Raw genomic sequence first — 20,272 nt, 5'->3', positions numbered from 1 at the left:
TTATGAGGGAAACAATCTGGGGTTAACCCATAAATGAGCATAAGATTATCTCTCGAGTTGAACATATAAAATACATCGAGAGTAAGGTACGAAGGTACAATAAGAGGTTCCAAGCGGATAGGTGGTTGCTCGAAGTCCGAACCAGAGTGAGAAAGGGGTTCAGAGTAGCGACAGTAAATATTGCGTCTGATACCATAATAGAGCACTAGGAAGGTGGCCCATGAATTAAATACGAAGCCAAGCGTGGGGAATAACCACTAGAAACAGGGTCGCACAGGAGAGTCAGGTTTCGATCCAATGGACCTGTGGGTTATGGGCCCACCATGTGGGTTAGAAGTAGGAAGGGCGGAGACGTCTTGCGTGATCATGCAAGAAAGGCATGTCAGGGGGGTTAGCCTGTCGATTATGTCGGCGACAACGTCGATACCAAGGGCGAGGGACGAAGAGAACTATTTTCCTGCTCGTTGAATGAGGCGGGCCAAGAGGCAAAGTTCTCATCCATCGGCGGTTACCGAAATGCCATCAACAATAGAAACAGGGTCTCACTGTCAGAGTTGTACACCGAGGTGTTTACCTACGCAGTGAATTATTACTGCTTAGATTATATAGATCACAAGAAGGGTTAGAGCAAATAATGGAAAGGAAAACGTGTTTAAACACATATATCAGGGGTATATCCTTCCCAAGGACAAGCAGAGCATGATATCCTTGGCAGGATATAATGTAGAAAACTCCTTAGGAAAGGGGAGAGAAATTTCATGACATTACCGATGCAACGGTGTTTGGGTAATTGAGCAAGTAACATTTAGCATTGGGCTTCAAATGTTCTTGTTGAGAATCGGAGCACCACCGACATGCTTCGAGATAGCGTTGACATGGTCTATAGGTGAAGATCAGACTTTGGAAACAACAGGATCCATCAGGAACAACTTATAGAATAAGTCTTACAATTTCCTCATGGATGAATGGATAACCTTGCTGAAAAGGAATCTATAATGATAGGTCCTCCAGCCGGGGGGGGGGGTGCTAGGCATGACATCATGTTACCGGGTCATCAAAGGATCAACATCATAACTCTTGGAAAGTTGTCCCAACCATCATATCTGACCGAGATTCAGATCCGATTGGTGTCAGGATACCTGAGACTCAGGATGTCCGAGAAGAAAAGGCGCAACACAAATCGTTGAAATGGCATTGCAAGCTTCTCGGGAAATGAACTATGGGAGCGGGTTTTCTGAAGCAATAGTTCACCATTAAACCAAGGAGAGGACAAGGAGGTGTCTGGTGAACTCAACGGCAATTAACCGAGATTCCCGAAAGATGGATTTCCACCATTAAGTGAACAAGGAGATAACATTTGTCAGATCAAATGATATAAGGAAGTATGCTCGAGGAAAACATACACAATTAAACATTGGTTGAAGGGTGCGCCCGAAGTACGGGTTGGGTTGCACGACCAATGTTAGAATGGTGATTCAATTAGCGAAGGACTTAGAATGAACTATCGCCCATTCACTTCAAAGCAATAGGGTTGCTAGAAGTTTTGAATTCACACGTCATAGCTCCATTGTCGGTATTCCGGTTGAAAACAATACGGGGACCAAGGAATGAACGAAGATGGCAAGAAGTATTAAGATATCAAGAATTATTAAGAGGTGGTGAAATTCTCACCACATTCTTGACAAAAAGTGATGGTAATACTTCCGAGGTAAGGAAGATCAACTGCTGGGTAGCAGTGATCTCAAGGTTTACACAAAGCGCGAACAAGTTGTGTTGAACGGAAGGCAATAAAGTGGTCGATGAGAACAGGAATCATCGAGGGGCAAGGATGGTATTACCCATCATGAATTCAATTGAATTCCTGGAAGAGCTCATAAGGTTGATGGTGATCACGACACAATTGTCGAGAGATTTCATGCAGATGTAGTCAATCAGCGACGACATCAAGTCAAAGGAATGATGAAGCAAGAGGTTATTGGAACCACAGTTACGACACAAACTCGAACTCAAGCTTGTTGTTTAAGGTGAAAGGGTATGACGAGGAAAATCGACGTAAGGTTAGTTCATCGTCGAAAATTGGTGCTCCGAGAATAAGGACCAGGTAGCACCGTTAGAATCGTCACGACAATGATATAGCCAAACAGGCTAGGAATGGCGTGATCGGGTACAAACTCGTACTTATAGAAGCTTACTGAAGAGTTGTTGAACCGTAGAGCGGACTCGGTTCAGTTATCGGTGTCTTTGAGTGTTCAATAACTCCGAGCCCATGAAAAATTGTAATCGGTGAGTATGTAGTACTTGATGAAGAACTCATAAGAAATTATGCAGTTCCAAGATAATCTCGAGATACCAGGTGGTAATACTCGACGACAGATCAAACTAGAAGTTGAACTGGGGTATTGCTCTATAGAAGACAAATGCTTAAACTTGCACAGGACATGATATTTAAAGGAGAACATGGTCAGAAGCACGATTGCAAAAAAGGCCAGATCTCAGATATAAGATGAACTTATACCAAGGGAATAATTGATTTTAAGAGAAGCTTCGATGAGAAGATGTACATCGTGTCCATGGGCATGAACGCAAAGTTCAAGGTCGACTCCCACTTCTCCAATGCACAACCTTTCATTCACTTCTCGCGCTCAATGAAGTTGTAGTTTTGAAATTCTATCTGGCAAAATACCAGAAGAGTACGACTCGTGAAAACTTTCGAGTTCACACCTATTAAGGAAGGCATAGGTTCAACCCATCGGGGCATCTTAGAATCATATATCAGAATCTTTAGACGTAATTAACTCAAGCTCGAAGACAGAGCATGGTTAAGAGAGCAGAGGATACAATTTACCAAAGGCATTATGTATCAGAGGAAAGGCTCACAAGGTTATTGAATATGAAGGGCGTTGTCAGATAAAATCCAACAAAGGATCTGGTGGTCCACAAGGGATCTGACGTGAGCATCGGTACTCAACTAGAGGAAGAAGATTGCAAGGAGATCAGATTATAGAAACAACTGACTAACTCAATTGTCAAATGCAAAGGAATTATGATTTCCAAATCAAGGGATCAGAAGCAATGCTCTGATTAGGGATGGATAAGTTGAATAGCCTTATGGTACAATCAACGACAATTGGATTGGTCGAGAACCAATTCCAGTTCAAAGAACGGCAGCTCAGCCGGAAAAGTAACTTATAAGGATCAAAGATGATTGCGTGTATTCGCAAACATACTGAGTCAACAGACTCAAAAATGATAATGACAAGGAATGTCAATAAGACTACGAGAGTTATGGGATTAACCATAATGCAAGCAAGCAAGAATTTCAAGAGCCAAAGGCTCCAGAGGATTTTCGGAAGATCGAATATTATTTTGAAGACTTTTGTGAAACACAAGAACAACTGGGGATGAGCGGATACTCGACAAGTGCGAGAATTATCCATAGGGGTATTAAGGTGACAAGGAATTGCAAGACAGTAGGCACAAGATATTCTCGGATCAATAGAGAGAATTTCGGGGTATCTTGTAATAACAAGATCAACTGGGAATAAAAGTAAGAACGCCAAGTGTATGTATTTATCCATAGGGATATTTTGATGGTAGGGAATTGCAAAAGCAACGGACACAAAGTCTCAAAAGAGTTTCGGCGAGTAACTTCGAAATCTTCTGGTGCAGCCGGCGATCACCTGGACTGAAGGGGCTCTCCGGGAGAAAGTATTTTCGAGAACCTAAAGTCAGTTTTGTTTTTAGCAAAATCATTTAACCCGAATAGAAGAGAGCTCAGAGTCCCAGAGTAAAGATCGAGGAGTAAATGATCCTAGTACCACCCGATGGCGACGTGGGCCCGTAAGGCACACAACCAAGTTAGTAAAAGTTTTGCAATGTCTAGACTCGACTTCGGCCAAGGAGTGTGGAAGGGGGATTCCTACAGGCAGTCGGCTCTGATACCAACTTGTGACGTCCCCGATTCGACCGTACACTAATCATGCACGCAAATGTGTACGATCAAGATCAAGGACTCACGGGAAGATATCACAACACAACTCTACAATTAAAATAAGTCATACAAGCATCATAATACAAGCCAGGGGCCTCGAGGGCTCGAATACAAGTGCTCGATCATAGACGAGTCAGCGGAAGCAACAATATCTGAGTACAGACATAAGTTAAACAAGTTTGCCTTAAGAAGGCTAGCACAAACTGGGATACAGATCGAAAGAGGCGCAGGCCTCCTGCCTGGGATCCTCCTAAACTACTCCTGGTCGTCGTCGTCAGCGGCTGCACGTAGTAGTAGGCACCTCCAGTGTAGTAGTCGTCGTCGACGGCTGGCTCCTGGCTCCTGGACTCCAGCATCTGGTTGCGACAACCAGAAAGAAAGGAAAGGGGAAAAAAGGGGGAGAAAGCAACCGTGAGTACTCATCCAAAGTACTCGCAAGCAAGGAACTACACTACATATGCATGGGTATATGTGTAAGGAGGCCATATCAGTGGACTGAACTGCAGAATGCCAGAATAAGAGGGGGATAGCTAATCCTGTCGAAGACTACGCTTCTGGCAGCCTCCGTCTTGCATCAAGTAAAGAGAGTAGATTGAAGTCCTCCAAGTAGCATCTCCAAGTAGCATCTCCAAGTAACATCTCCAGTAGCATAATCCTACCCGGCGATCCCCTCCTCGTATCCCTGAGAGAGAGCGACCACCGGTTGTATCTGGCACTTGGAAGGGTGTGTTTTATTAAGTATCCGGTTCTAGTTGTCATAAGGTCAAGGTACAACTCCAAGTCGTCCTGTTACCGAAGATCACGGCTATTCGAATAGATTAACTTCCCTGCAGGGGTGCACCACATTCCCCAACACGCTCGATCCCATTTGGCCGGACACACTTTCCTGGGTCATGCCCGGCCGCGGAAGATCAACACGTCGCAGCCCCACCTAGGCAAAACAGAGAGGCCAGCACGCCGGTCTAAACCTAAGCGCACAGGGGTCTGGGCCCATCGCCCATAGCACACCTGCACGTTGCGTACGCGGCCGAAAGCGGAACTAGCCCCCTTAATACAAGAGCAGGCTTACGTTCCAATCCGGCGCGCGCCGCTCCGTCGCTGACGTCTGAAGTGCTTCGGCTGATACCACGACGTCGGGATACCCATAACTACTCCCGCGTAGATGGTTAGTGCGTATAGGCTCGTAGCCGACTCAGATCAAATACCAAGATCTCGTTAAGCGTGTTAAGTATCCGCGAACGCCGAACAGGGCCAGGCCCACCTGTCTCCTAGGTGGTCTCAACCTGCCCTGCCGCTCCGCCACAAAGTAACAGTCGGGGGCCGTCGGGAACTCAGGCCCACCACTACCTGGATGGAGCCACCTGTCCTTTCAGCCCCCTCGTCAGAATCACTTGCGGGTACTCAATGAGCTGACCCGACTTTAGTCACCATCTGTATAGTATGTATATATGTATAGTATATACCCGTGATCACCTCCCAAGTGATCACGGCCTGATAGTATAGCAAGGCAGACTGACAAGAATGTAGGGCCAATGATGATAAACTAGCATCCTATACTAAGCATTTAGGATTGCAGGTAAGGTATCAACAGATGTAGCGACAATGTCAGGCTATGCATCAGAATAGGATTAACGAAAGCAGTAACATGCTACACTACTCTAATGCAAGCAGTATAGAGGAGAATAGGCGATATCTGGTGATCAAGGGGGGGGCTTGCCTGGTTGCTCTGGCAAGAGAGAGGGGTCGTCAACTCCGTAGTCGAACTGGTCAGCAGCAGCGTCGGTCTCGTAGTCTACCGGAGATAAGAGGGGGAAGAAACAATGAATACAATGCAAACATAAACACGACGATGCGTGACGTGACAATGAGCGGTGCTAGGTGTGCCCTAACGTGGTATGGGGTGGTACCGGTTAAGGGGGAAAACATCCGGGTAGTATCCCCGGTGTTTCGCGTTTTCGGACAGATGAACCGGAGGGGAAAAGTTGCGTGTTTGATAGGTTAGGGGGTGTGGTGGACGAACGGGCTGCGTATCCGAATTCGTCTCGTCGTTTTGAGCAACTTTCATGTAGAAAGTATTTTCATCTGAGCTACGGTTTATTTTATATTAATTTTAAAAGATTTAAATCATTTTCAGGATTTATTTAACTATTTAATTTCAACATTATCCAGAATAGTGTTTGTTGACGTCATGATGACGTCAGCATGACGTCAACAGTCAACAGGGGTTGACTTGGTTAATCTGACGTGTGGGTCCAGTGGGACCCACCTGTCATACCCTGTTTAGGCTAATCAGGTTTTAGCTAAACTAATCACAGTTTAATTAGACTAATTAGTTAATTTGATTAATCTAATTATGATTAATTAACTTAATTAATTAATTAATTAATTAATTATTTTTATTATTATTAATTTTAATTCCTTTTTTTTAAACGTTCTGGGGCATGGGGCCCATCTGTCATAGGCCCCAGGGGCCATAACGGGTCTGGTCGCTAGTGGTTGCGGGCGCAACGCACGACCCGAACGGGCGCACGCCCAGGTGCAGGCAGACCCGGGAGGGTACGAGAACAGGGGAGGCCGGTGGCCACGGCGTGGCCATGGCCGGAGCGGGGCGAGGCCGCGGTGGTGCGCGCGGCAGCCGGAGGCGACGGGTAGCAGGGGGCTTCGGTGGTGCGGCTAGGGCGCGGAGGGAGTGGAGCCGGCGCAGGGGAGCAGAACTCCGGGCGCGGCCACGGGAGGTCGCGGGCGCGGCAAGCGCGTCCCCGAAGTGAGGCATGGCGCGGCCGCGGCGCGCGCGGGCCGCGGGGACACGCGGGCAGGGGGCGAAACACCGAGGCGCGGAACGAACTACAGGGGCGGCGGCGACTAGGTCGACGAGGTCGAAAGGGGGACAAGGGTCGGCGCGTTCGGTGCAGAAGCTCACCGCGGGAGCGTGGGGCCTAGGCAGAGGGCTCGGGGAGGTTCGAGGAGGTCCGTCGAGGGAGAGGACGAGGCGGCGGCAGTCCGGCGAGGAGGTCCGGCGAAGCTGCTCTAGGACGTCGGGGTGGAGGGGCGATGGCGCGCGACGGGTCGGGGCGTCGGTTGCCCCGAACCAGATCCACTCGGGGCGAGGCCGGCCGCCGAAGGACGGAGAGCCGGGCGTCGGCGATGGAGGCGGGGCGGGGTCGAGGAGGCGAGGTCCAGGCGGCGGCGCGGGCTTCGGAAGACGATGAGCGATGGGGCGCGGCGTCGGGGTCGAGGCGATGGGGAAGTGGGGCGCTGGCGTCGCGGGAGGGGGGGCAGTTCGTCCCCGATCCAGATCGGATCGGGAGGCGAGAGGAGGGGGAAGAGCGACTGGGGGGAGGGGGCGAGTGGGGGAGTGGGTGACGGGGTGGGGTTAGGGTTTGGGTTGTGGGGGTATGGGGAATGGGGGCGGCCGGCTGGGCCTTTGCCCAGTTGGGCCGGTTGGGGGGGGGGGGCTGGCCGGCTGGGCCGTCTGGCCCAGTGGGGGGGTGGCCTTCTCTCCTTTATTTTTTTTGTCTTTTGTTTTTCTGTTTTATCTCTTTTCTTTTATTTATTTTCTTCTACGGATTTATATCATTTTAGTTTTATAAAACATAAAAGTTGCACCTAAATTATTATTACTAGTTATACCTCGGCCACAAAAAGGTCTAACCCCCAAATAAAATAGTTTAGTATTTTATAAAATACAAAAGGCATTTATTTAGTTGTTTTAGCTACTGCTTAAATCATTTTAGAGCATTCAAACATTTTATAAAAGGGTGGTTTCTTCACCATAATTACCTATGCTTTATTTGTCACCGTTTGTACCTTTTAGTTCTGATATTTGAAAATTTTACTGGTTTGACTTTATTTTAAATTTGAATTTCGAATCGGTTTTGAACTACGCGTGATTAACAACAGTAATCGAGGTGACGTGGCATCATTTGGTGAGGGTTACTATAGCTTAATTATCCGGGCGTCACACGCCCGCCACCGGCGTCCCCCCCAACGTTGGCTTGGGTAAGCGCCCCTTCGGGCACCCGCACCCGCACGCTCGCGCCCAGTGCCCGGTGCCCGCTAACCGCCCCTGTGGCTTGGCCTTTGGGTCACTACCCAGTGGGGCCCCCAGCGCCCTGGAATGTTTTTTTTAAAAGAAATTAAAAATAATAATAATAAAAAATATATATATATTAAAAATTAATTCACTAGTAAAGAATTAATTAACTTAATTAATTTTGATCAATTAAACTAATCAATTAACTAAACTAATTAATCAGTTAACTAAGTAGTTAATGACAGTGGGGCCAACCCCCCTAATTAATCCTGTTTAGGTTAATTAAAATGCTTAATTAAAATGTGTCACTGACCAGTGGGACCCATTGGTCAGGTTGACCAGTCAACCCCTGTTGACTGCTGACATCAGCATGACATCATGCTGATGTCATAAATCCATTTTCGGGTTAAATTAAATAATTAATTAAATTCTAGAAATTAATAAAATCTTTAGAAAATCATATCTTTTAATCCGTAACTCGGATTAAATTATTTTCAACATGAAAGTTGCTCAGAACGACGAGACGAATCCGGATACGCAGCCCGTTCGTCCGCCACGCGTCCCTAGCATAGTGAACCTACAACATTTCACCTCCGGTTCATCTGTCCGAAAACACGGAACACCGGGAATACTTTCCCGGATGTCTCCCCCTTCGCTGGTACCACCTCCTACCGCGTTAGGGCATACCTAGCACTGCGCATTGTCATGTTTTCCATCATCATGCTTATGTTTGCTTTTATATTTATTGTTTCTTCCCCCCTCTTCTCTCGCTAGACACCGAGACCGATGCCGCTACTACCCAGTTCGACTACGGAGTTGACGACCCCTCTTTGCCAGAGCAACCAGGCAAGCCCCCCCCCCCCTTGATCACCAGATATCGCCTATTCTCCTCTATACTGCTTGCATTAGAGTAGTGTAGCATGTTACTGCTTTCTGTTAATCCTATTTTGATGCATAGCCTGACATTGTTGCTACATCTGTTGATACCTTACCTGCAATCCTAAATACTTAGTATAGGATGCTAGTTTATCATCATTGGCCCTACATTCTTGTCAGTCTGCCTTGCTATACTATTGGGTCGTGATCACTCGGGAGGTGATCACGGGTATATACTATACATACATACATACTATACAGATGGTGACTAAAGTCGGGTCAGCTCGATGAGTACCCCCAAGTGATTCTGATGAGGGGGCTGAAAGGACAGGTGGCTCCATCCCGGTAGAGGTGGGCCTGGGTTCCCGACGGCCCCCGACTGTTACTTTGTGGCGGAGCGACAGGGTAGGTTGAGACCACCTAGGAGACAGGTGGGCCTGGCCCTGTTCGGCGTTCGCGGATACTTAACACGCTTAACGAGATCTTGGTATTTGATCTGAGTCTGGCTACTGGCCTATACGCACTAACCAACTACGCGGGAACAGTTATGGGCACTCGACATCGTGGTATCAGCCGAAGCCTTCTTGACGTCAGCGACGGAGCGGCGCACGCCGGATTGGACCGCGTAACGTGACTTCCTTTGTATTGGAGGTTGCTAGGTCTACTTCCGGCCGCCCTCGCAACGTGCAGGTGTGCAATGGGCGATGGGCCCAGACCCCTGCGCACATAGGATTTAGACCGGCGGGCTGACCTCTCTGTTGTGCCTAGGTGGGGCTGCGACGTGTTGATCTTCCGAGGCCGGGCATGACCCAGGAAAGTGTGTCCGGCCAAATGGGATCGAGCGTGTTGGGTTATGTGGTGCACCCCTGCAGGGAAGTTAATCTATTCGAATAGCCGTGATCTTCGGTAACAGGACGACTTGGAGTTGTACCTTGACCTTATGACAACTAGAACCGGATACTAAATAAAACACACCCTTCCAAGTGCCAGATACAACCCGGTGATCGCTCTCTAACAGGGCGACGAGGAGAGGATCGCCGGGTAGGATTATGCTATGCGATGCTACTTGGAGGACTTCAATCTACTCTCTTCTACATGCCGCAAGACGGAGGCTGCCAGAAGCGTAGTCTTCGATAGGACTAGCTATCCCCCTCTTATTCTGGCATTTTGCAGTTCAGTCCACTGATATGGCCTCCTTACACATATACCCATGCATATGTAGTGTAGTTCCTTGCTTGCGAGTACTTTGGATGAGTACTCACGGTTGCTTTCTCCCCCCTTTTTCCCCCTTTCCTTTCTTTTTGGTTGTCGCAACCAGACGTTGGAGCCCAGGAGCCAGACGCCACCACCGACGACGACTACTACACTGGAGGTGCCTACTACTACGTGCAGGCGGCTGACGACGACCAGGAGTAGTTAGGAGGATCCCAGGCAGGAGGCCTGCGCCTCTTTCGATCTGTATCCCAGTTTGTGCTAGCCTTCTTAAGGCAGACTTGTTTACTTATGTCTGTACTCAGATATTGTTGCTTCCGCTGACTCGTCTATGATCGAGCACTTGTATTCGAGCCCTCGAGGCCCCTGGCTTGTATTATGATGCTTGTATGACTTATTTATGTTTTTAGAGTTGTGTTGTGATATCTTCCCGTGAGTCTTTGATCTTGATCGTACATGTTTGCGTGCATGATTAGTGTACGATTGAATCGGGGGCGTCACAAGTTGGTATCAGAGCCGACTGCCTGTAGGAATCCCCCTTTCCAACTCCTTGGCCGAAGTCGAGTCTAGTCATTGAAAAAGTTTTTTACTAACATGGCTGTGCGGCTTACGGGCCCACGTCGCCATTGGGTGGTATTAGGGTCTTTTACTCCTCGATCTGTACTGTGGGAATCTGATCTCTCTTCTATTCGGGTTAAACGATTTTTTTACTAACTCTGACTCTAGGTTCTCGATAGTACTTTCTCCTGGAGAGCCCCTCACTCCCGATGATCGTTTGCTACACCAGAAGATTCCGAAGATACTCGCTGAAGTTCTCTCGAGACTTTGTGCCCACTTCTTTTGCAATTCCCTACCACCGATAAATCCTTATGGATAACTTATTACCCTTGCCATTCTTACATTCATCCGTAGCTGCTCTTGTTATTACAAGATGCATCGAATTGTTCTTCGACTTTTAAGAATCTTTTGAGCCATTGCATTGTAGATCTTTGCCACATGAATACCCCCTATGGATAATTCCTCACACTTACCGAGTATCCGTTCATTCACCATTGTTCATGTGTTCCACAATGGTCTTAGAAATACTATTCGGTCCTCCAAAAATCCTTAGTAGCTTATTGCTCTGCAATACTTGTCTGCTTGCATTATGGATGCTTTCCATATGTCTAGCAATATTCGTTAGTATCCTAGGCACCGTCATTTTGATCCTATTGATTCAACATGAGTGCGAATGCACGCAATGATCAGTTAATCCTTTTAAATTATCTTTCCGACTCAGACGTCACTTTAAACATGAGCTTGATCTCGACCAATCAAATTGTTGTCGATTTTACCCCTAAGCTTACTCAACTCATCCATCCTTAATCAGAGGGTTTGCTTCTGATCCTTTGATTTGGTAATCATAATTCCTTTATATGTGAGCTTTGAATTAGTCAGTTGCTTCTATAATCCAATGCCTTCGCATTCTTTCTTCCTCTGGTTGTGTGCCGATACTCACATCAGTTTCACTAAGGACCGTCGGATCCTTTGTTGAAATATCATCCGACAGCGTTCTTCGTATACAAAAACCTCAAGAAGTTCTTTCCCTAATACATAATGCCTTAGGTAAATTGTATCCTCTGTTTTTGTCAACCATGCTCTACTATCGAGCTTGTGTTATTTACTATTGAAGCTTGTGGTATATGTTTCCACGATACCCTGACGGGTTGAATCTATGCCTTCCTTAATATGTGTGAACTCGAAGGTTTTCACGAGTCATACTCATCTAGTATTACACCAGGTAAAACTTTCAACACTAATGCCTTTATCAAAGCGAGAAGTGAATGGGAGGTTATACATTGAAGAAGTGGGAGTCGACCTTGAACCTTGCGTTCATGCCCATGGACACGATGTATAACTTATCATGGAAGGTGCTCGTAAAAATAGTTACCCCCTTGTTATAAGTTCATCCTGTATCCGTGGTTCGATCATTTATGATCGAGGTTTCCGACCTTGTTCTCCTTTAAATACCATTTCTCGTGCAAGTTTAAGCACTTGTCTTCTGTAGAGTAATACCCCAGTCCAACCTCTATTTTGATTTGTCCTCGAGTATTACCCCCCTGGTATCTCAAGATTATCACGGAACTGCATAACTTCTTATGAGTTCTTCATCAAGTGCTACATTCTCATTGATTCCAATTTTTCACGGGCTCTGAGTTATTTAACACTCAAAGACACCGATAACTGACCCGAGTCCGCATCGCGATTAAGCAACACTTGGTAACCTTCATTACTTACGAGTTTGAACTCAATCACGTCATTCCTAGCTTGTTTGGCTATATCCTTGTCGTGCCGATTATAACTGTGCTACCTGGTCCTTATTCCCGGAGCACCACTTTCGGCGATGAGCTAAGCTTACGTCAATTTTCCTCATCATATCATTCCGCCTTGAACAACAAGCTTGATTTTGAGTTTGTGTCGTACGCATGGTTCCAATAACCATTTGCTTCATAATTCCTTTGACTTGATGTTCTCGCCGATCGATTACATCTTCATGAAATCTCTCGACAAATGTGTCGGATCACGTTCAACACTTTGACTTCTTCCGAGATGTCAACTGTGTTCATGATGAGAAATACCCTCCTTGCCCTCGATGATTTTTATTATCATCGACAACACCCTTGACTTCCTTTCATCGCGAACTTGTCTACATTATGAATACAACTTGCTCTCCAGCTAGTGTTGTATTCTTCCTTGAAGTATTACTGTCTTTTCTGTCGAGAATGTTGTGGGGATTGCTCCACCTCTTAGAAATTCTCGGTATGATGATACTTCTCACCATCACCATTCTTTCTTGGTCCCCGTGTTGTTTTTAACCAGGGTACCAATAGGCTAATGATGATGTTTGAGTTATGTACTTCTAGCAACCCTATTGCTTTGATGTTAACGATCGACAGTTCGTTCTTAGACTGTTGGTTATTGAATCGTCACTCTAACATTGATCTTGCTGCCTAAGGTTCGGGCACACCTTTCAACTAATGATTGATGGTGTATGTTTTCCTCGAGCATACAACATTATATCATTTGAATTGACAAGTGTCATCTTCTTGTTCACCTTATTGTGGAAATCCATCCATTTGGAACTCTCGATGAATTGTCGTTGAGCCCATCAGCCACCTCCTCATCCCCTCCTTGGTTTAATGATGAACTATTGTTTCAGGAACCCGCTCCCATAGTTCATTTCCCAAGAATCTTGCAATGTCATTTCATCGATTTGTGTGACACCTTTTCTTCTCGGACATCCTGAGTCTGAGGTATCATGACACCAATCAGTTCTGAATCTCGGCCAGATATGATGGTTGGGACAACTTTCCAAGAGTTATGATGTTGGTCCTTTGATGACCCGGTAACATGATGTCATGGCTAGCACCCCCCTGTTGGAGGACCTATCATTATGATTTCTTTTGCAAGATAACCATTCTTCCTGGAGGAAATTGTAAGGTCTATTTTATAAGTTGCTCCTGATGGATCATTTGTGTATCTAGAGTCTGGCCCTTGATTGAAACCCCATATCATTGCTACCTCGAAGCATGACTATGATAATCTGCTCTTCAACAAGAACATTGGAGGCGCAATGCTAAATGTTTCTTGGTCAGCTATCCAAACACCATTGTATGGGTAACATCTTGATTAATCCTTGCCTCTTTATCTGAATGGTTGGGTACTTGCTCTCCTACCCTGTATGCCATGTTCTGCTTGTCCATGGGAAGGATATGCTCCTAATAATTGTGTGTAATCATAATTTTCCTTCCCATCGTTCTGTTTAATCTGATAATCATGTTTTCCTTTCCATTCTTTTGTTTAACCTTTCCTGTAATCTGAGTTAGCTGAGCAGAGATAATTCCCTACTTAGGTAAGCCCCTTTTTGTACCACTCTGTCGGTAAGACCCTGTTACTATTGTTGATGACATTCCGGTAACCACCGATGGGTGAGAACTTTGCCAATTGGTTCGCCTCATTCAATGAGCAGGAAAATGGTTCTCTTCGTTCCTCGCCCTTGGTATCGATGTTGTTGCTGACATAACTGATAGGCTACCCTCTGACATGCCTTGCTATCATGACCGTGCAAGATGTCAGCCCCCTTTCTACTTTAAACCACATGGTGGGCCCATAACCCACAGTTCTACAGGATCGAAACCTGACTCTCCTGTACACCCTATTGTCAAAGTTATTCCCCATGCTTGACTTCGTATGTAATTCACGGGCCACCTACGTAGTGATCTATTCTGGTATCATACGCAATACTTATTCCCATTGCTCTGAACCCCTTTCACATTTCGTATCAGGCAACAAATGATTGCCTATCCACTTGAAACTTCTTATTGCACCTTCTTACCTTGCTCTCGATATTTTCTTCAGTTTCAATTCGAGAGTTACTTTCTGCCACCTTCCCCGATGTTATCGACCAGGTAGTCAACCTTGTAGAGGCCTGTTCTCTCGGTATGCCCAACCTTTATTCTTTCGTAAGTACGATGGGGTTCCTGAAGAAAGGATGCTGACTTCATCATGATGACCTGAAGCAGAGAAATGAAGACATCAATATATTGGACCGGCCTCTTCGAGAAGAGCAAGCCAGGATGAGAAGACCCGCTAGATTCGTTACCAAACCTTCCCCCCTTTCACTACCTCTTAAATTTCGGGACGAGATTTCTTGTAGTGGAGGAGAATTGTGACGCCGGGTAATTAGGCTACAGTAATCCCACGTTAATGATGCCACGTCACCTCAATTATTATTGCTAATCTCACGTTAGTTCGAAACCGGTTTGAATTCAAATTCAAAATCAAGCAAACAATAAAAAAATTTCAAATATTAAAACTAAAATGTTGGGGTGTTGCCAAATAATGCATAGGTAATTATTGTGGATAAACCACAATTTTATAAAAGGATTAAGTGCACTAAATTATTTAAAACAGCAGCAAAACATTTAACTACCTACCCTTTTCAATTTGATAAAATATTAAACTGTTTATTTTATTGCCAAAAACTTATAGGGCAGTGGCATACTTATTAAAACTAAATTAGGAACCAGTGGTGTGGTTTATAAAACCAAATTCAAAAGGAAACTAAAATAAAACAGTAAAGCAGAAATATAACATAAAACAAAAATAAATAAAGAGAAAGCACTCACCCCCCGGGGCTCCGGCCCAGCAGGCCACCGGCCCAACTGGGCCATGACCTACCAGGCCGGCCCAACCGGCCACCCTCACTCCCCATATCCCCCACGCCTGTAACCCTAACCCCCCACTCGCTCCCACTTCCCCCGATCTCTCTTTCACCCGCCCCCCTCGATCCAGATCGGATCGGGCGCATCGCCCCTGCGCCCCTCGACAGCACCTCGCCGCTCGCCGAACTCCTCCCCGCCGCGCCACGACGACCACGTCCCTCCGCCCGACGCTGCCCATAGTAGCCGCCCGACGGACCTTGCTGGAGTTGCCCCGTCGCCGGCCTGCCTCCTCCTCCCCGCCGGACTGCTTCCGCTCCGTCCCGGTCGTCTCCATCGACCACCCCGACACCCACTGCCCCGTTCCCTACGCCCCAATGTGAGGCCCGCCCTCCGCCTCGCTCCTCCCCTTCCTCTGTCCTGCGTCGCGCCTGGGCCGCACGCCTCGCCGTGCCCGCACCAGCGCGCCACTGCGGCCTCTTCCCACTCGCGCTTGCTGCCATGGCCGCGCGTGCCTGCCCCTGACGCCCCGGTTCCTCGCGTCGCCGCCCCTGTAGCGAGACTGCCGGCCACCGTCCCGCGTGCCTCCGCTCGCCGCCGGCGCTGCTCGTCCACCCCTTTCCCCGCCCGGCGATGCTCATCGGAGCACCCCGCCGCTTGCCGCCGTGGCCTTCTCCTCGCGCCCGTGTCGCTGCCTAACGCCGCGGCCAACAGGCGCCGTGGCCGTCGTCCCCGCCTCTGGGTGCACCCCTTCTGGCCTCCCGCTCCCGCTCCTGATGCTGGCGCCCGCCACCGGCATCCCCCCCAACGTTGGCCTGGGCAAGCGCCCCTTCGGGCACCCGCACCCACACGCTCGCGCCCAGTGCCCGGTGCCCGCTAACCGCCCCTATGGCTTGGCCTTTGGGTCACTACCCAGTGGGGCCCCCAGCGCCCCAGAATGTTTTTTAAAGAAATTAAAATAAATAATAATAATAATAATATATATTAAAAATTAATTAACTAGTAAATAATTAATTAACTTAATTAATTTTGATCAATTAAACTAATCAATTAACTAAACTAATTAATCAGTTAACTAAGTAGTTAATGACAGTGGGGCCCACCCCCCCTAATTAATCCTGTTTATGTTAATTAAAATGCTTAATTAAAATGTGTCACTGACCAGTGGGACCCATTGGTCAGGTTGACCAGTCAACCCTTGTTGACTGCTGACACCAGCATGACATCATGCTGATGTCATAAATCCATTTTCGGGTTAAATTAAATAATTAATTAAATTCTAGAAATTAATAAAATCTTTAGAAAATCATATCTTTTAATCCGTAACTCGGATTAAATTATTTTCAACATGAAAGTTGCTCAGAACGACGAGACGAATCCGGATACGCAGCCCGTTCGTCCGCCACGTGTCCCTAGCATAGTGAACCTGCAACATTTCACCTCTGGTTCATCTGTCCGAAAACACGGAACATCGGGAATACTTTCCCGGATGTCTCCCCTTCGCTGGTACCACCTCCTACCGCGTTAGGGCATACCTAGCACTGCGCATTGTCATGTTTTCCATCGTCATGCTTATGTTTGCTTTTATATTTATTGTTTCTTCCCCCCTCTTCTCTCGCTAGACACCGAGACCGATGCCGCTACTACCCAGTTCGACTACGGAGTTGACGACCCCTCTTTGCCAAAGCAACCAGGCAAGCCCCCCCCCCCCTTGATCACCAGATATCGCCTATTCTCCTCTATACCGCTTGCATTAGAGTAGTGTAGCATGTTACTGCTTTCCGTTAATCCTATTCTGATGCATAGCCTGACATTGTTGCTACATCTGTTGATACCTTACCTGCAATCCTAAATACTTAGTATAGGATGCTAGTTTATCATCATTGGCCGTACATTCTTGTCAGTCTGCCTTGCTATACTATTGGGCCGTGATCACTCGGGAGGTGATCACGGGTATATACTATACATACATACATACTATACAGATGGTGACTAAAGTCGGGTCAGCTCGATGAGTACCCGCAAGTGATTCTGATGAGGGGGCTGAAAGGACAGGTGGCTCCATCCCGGTAGAGGTGGGCCTGGGTTCCCGACGGCCCCCGACTGTTACTTTGTGGCGGAGCGACAGGGCAGGTTGAGACCACCTAGGAGACAGGTGGGCCTGGCCCTGTTCGGTGTTCGCGGATACTTAACACGCTTAACGAGATCTTGGTATTTGATCTGAGTCTGGCTACTGGCCTATACGCACTAACCAACTACGCGGGAACAGTTATGGGCACTCGACGTCGTGGTATCAGCCGAAGCCTTCTTGACGTCAGCGACGGAGCGGCGCGCGCCGGATTGGACCGCGTAACGTGACTTCCTTTGTAATGGAGGTTGCTAGGTCTGCTTCCGGCCGCCCTCGCAACGTGCAGGTGTGCAATGGGCAATGGGCCCAGACCCCTGCGCGCATAGGATTTAGACCGGCGGGCTGACCTCTCTGTTGTGCCTAGGTGGGGCTGCGACGTGTTGATCTTCCGAGGCCGGGCATGACCTAGGAAAGTGTGTCCGGCCAAATGGATCGAGCGTGTTGGGTTATGTGGTGCACCCCTGCAGGGAAGTTAATCTATTCGGATAGCCGTGATCTTCGGTAACAGGACGACTTGGAGTTGTACCTTGACCTTATGACAACTAGAACCGGATACTAAATAAAACACACCCTTCCAAGTGCCAGATACAACCCGGTGATCGCTCTCTAACAGGGCGACGAGGAGAGGATCGCCGGGTAGGATTATGCTATGCGATGCTACTTGGAGGACTTCAATCTACTCTTTTCTACATGCCGCAAGACGGAGGCTGCCAGAAGCGTAGTCTTCGATAGGACTAGCTATCCCCCTCTTATTCTGGCATTCTGCAGTTCAGTCCACTGATATGGCCTCTTTACACATATACCCATGCATATGTAGTGTAGTTCCTTGCTTGCGAGTACTTTGGATGAGTACTCACGGTTGCTTTCTCCCCCCTTTTCCCTCCTTTCCTTCCTTTCTGGTTATCGCAACCAGACGTTGGAGCCCAGGAGCCAGACGCCACCGTCGACGACGACTACTACACTGGAGGTGCCTACTACTACATGCAGGCGGCTGACGACGACCATGAGTAGTTAGGAGGATCCCAGGGCAGGAGGCCTGTGCCTCCTTCTTAAGGCAGACTTGTTTACTTATGTCTGTACTCAGATATTGTTGCTTCCGCTGACTCGTCTATGATCGAGCACTTGTATTCGAGCCCTCGAGGCCCCTGGCTTGTATTATGATGCTTGGATGACTTATTTATGTTTTTAGAGTTGTGTTGTGATATCTTCCCGTGAGTCCCTGATCTTGATCGTACACGTTTGCGTGCATGATTAGTGTACGATTGAATCGGGGGCGTCACAAAAGGTATACACCGATTGAGACACCGTCTAGAGGGTAAGCAGGCGTATCATTGTATTATTTACCTTATGATTTGTGATGTATGGTGGCGTTGGATAATGTTCTTCTTCTTGCAAGTAATCTTTGATTTCTATTTTTTTTGGCTCTTCCCAGCCTGGACGTGGGAACGCTACAGCTCCTTCCTCAATGCTACTTTTCTATATTTGATCTCTGCAACTCGTGAGGATTCAAATCACCAAAGGAATTAGGAGTACTACTTGTTTTATGTTAGGTGTCTTGTAATCTAAGAACTACTGAGCAAGATAATTCAGATGGATCTAATTAAGAATCTTGTATCAACGGTGATCAGGGCTGTTTTTACATATGTTGATAGACAACTTGCGCCAAAGTTGTGTGTATTGGATGACCTGCACCAAAGCTGTCCATATAGGGCAGATGGTCCTCAAAGCGTGGTGTCGATTTCGTAAGTTGTTAAGTTGATTTGGTAAGTATACAGTGCGGACGACCTACTCTATCTATTTAATGGGTAAGTTGATTTCGTTCTGTTGTCTCACCGGCTTAGTGTGTTGTGCATGCGGTGCTTGTTAGAGCTTTGTCCAAACATGTCATTTCCTATCATACAGACTGCTTTTGCTTGGATTTATACATGGATGAAACTTTTATGTGTTTACAATACATGATAACAGGGGTTACCATTTTGCGACTCAGGAACACACTTTGGATATAACATCATGGGGACAAAAAACATATTACTGGAAATCAGGTTAAGCAACACCCTATCTTCTTTTTTTCTCATGCTATATGGGATGCCTGGAACTTTATTATAATTCTTTGATGTCCTGCCTTTGTTTTCAAATATTGATTGGGATCAAAATTCTTACTTGTTCTTTGTACAGAAGCATATGGGAGCCGTATTTGAGAAATGCTCTCAACTTTCGGTTGCAAATATTGAAAAGGCGATATAAAATTCAGTGACTTTTTGAATCACGGTGAGGTCCTTTGATCTTTGCGGTCTTCTTAGCTTTGATTCATGTTGCTACTAGCAAAAGAAAAAACTATTTGTGTTGTAGTTTGCACTGAAAACTTGCACTTATGTAGTTTATTATTGGTACCTGTTTTCTTCATACAACTAGATTTATTTCACATGCTTTCACAAGACAATGTAACTATTTCTTGTAGTTGTTGGTTACATGGAATCAAGTGAAGACCTCGGTGATTTTGCAGTATGGATGAATCTGTATATACACACATATTTTGAATTTCTTGCCTTGAAATATATTTTTGCAGCATGTATTAAACATGGTGTGTCCAAACATAGACGATAAATGAAAACATGTCTTTTGCTTTGACGTTTCGGTGAATAGTACCAGTTTCAAATAGGATATACTTGTTTTATTATGATCTCTACACAATATTGTTAGCTTGAAAATTGAATATGAGCATTTTTTATTTTACACATACAATAAAATTTTGTACAGTATTTGATACATGCATTTGCACGTACGCAATTACTAAATCTTGGCATTTTCTTCTAAGTACGAAATCTGTTACA

The sequence above is a fragment of the Triticum aestivum genome, chromosome 6B (assembly GCF_018294505.1).
Source record: "Triticum aestivum cultivar Chinese Spring chromosome 6B, IWGSC CS RefSeq v2.1, whole genome shotgun sequence".
NCBI lineage: Eukaryota > Viridiplantae > Streptophyta > Magnoliopsida > Poales > Poaceae > Triticum > Triticum aestivum.
The sequence above is the reverse complement of the archived record's forward strand: the minus strand, read 5'-3'. Positions refer to the sequence as shown.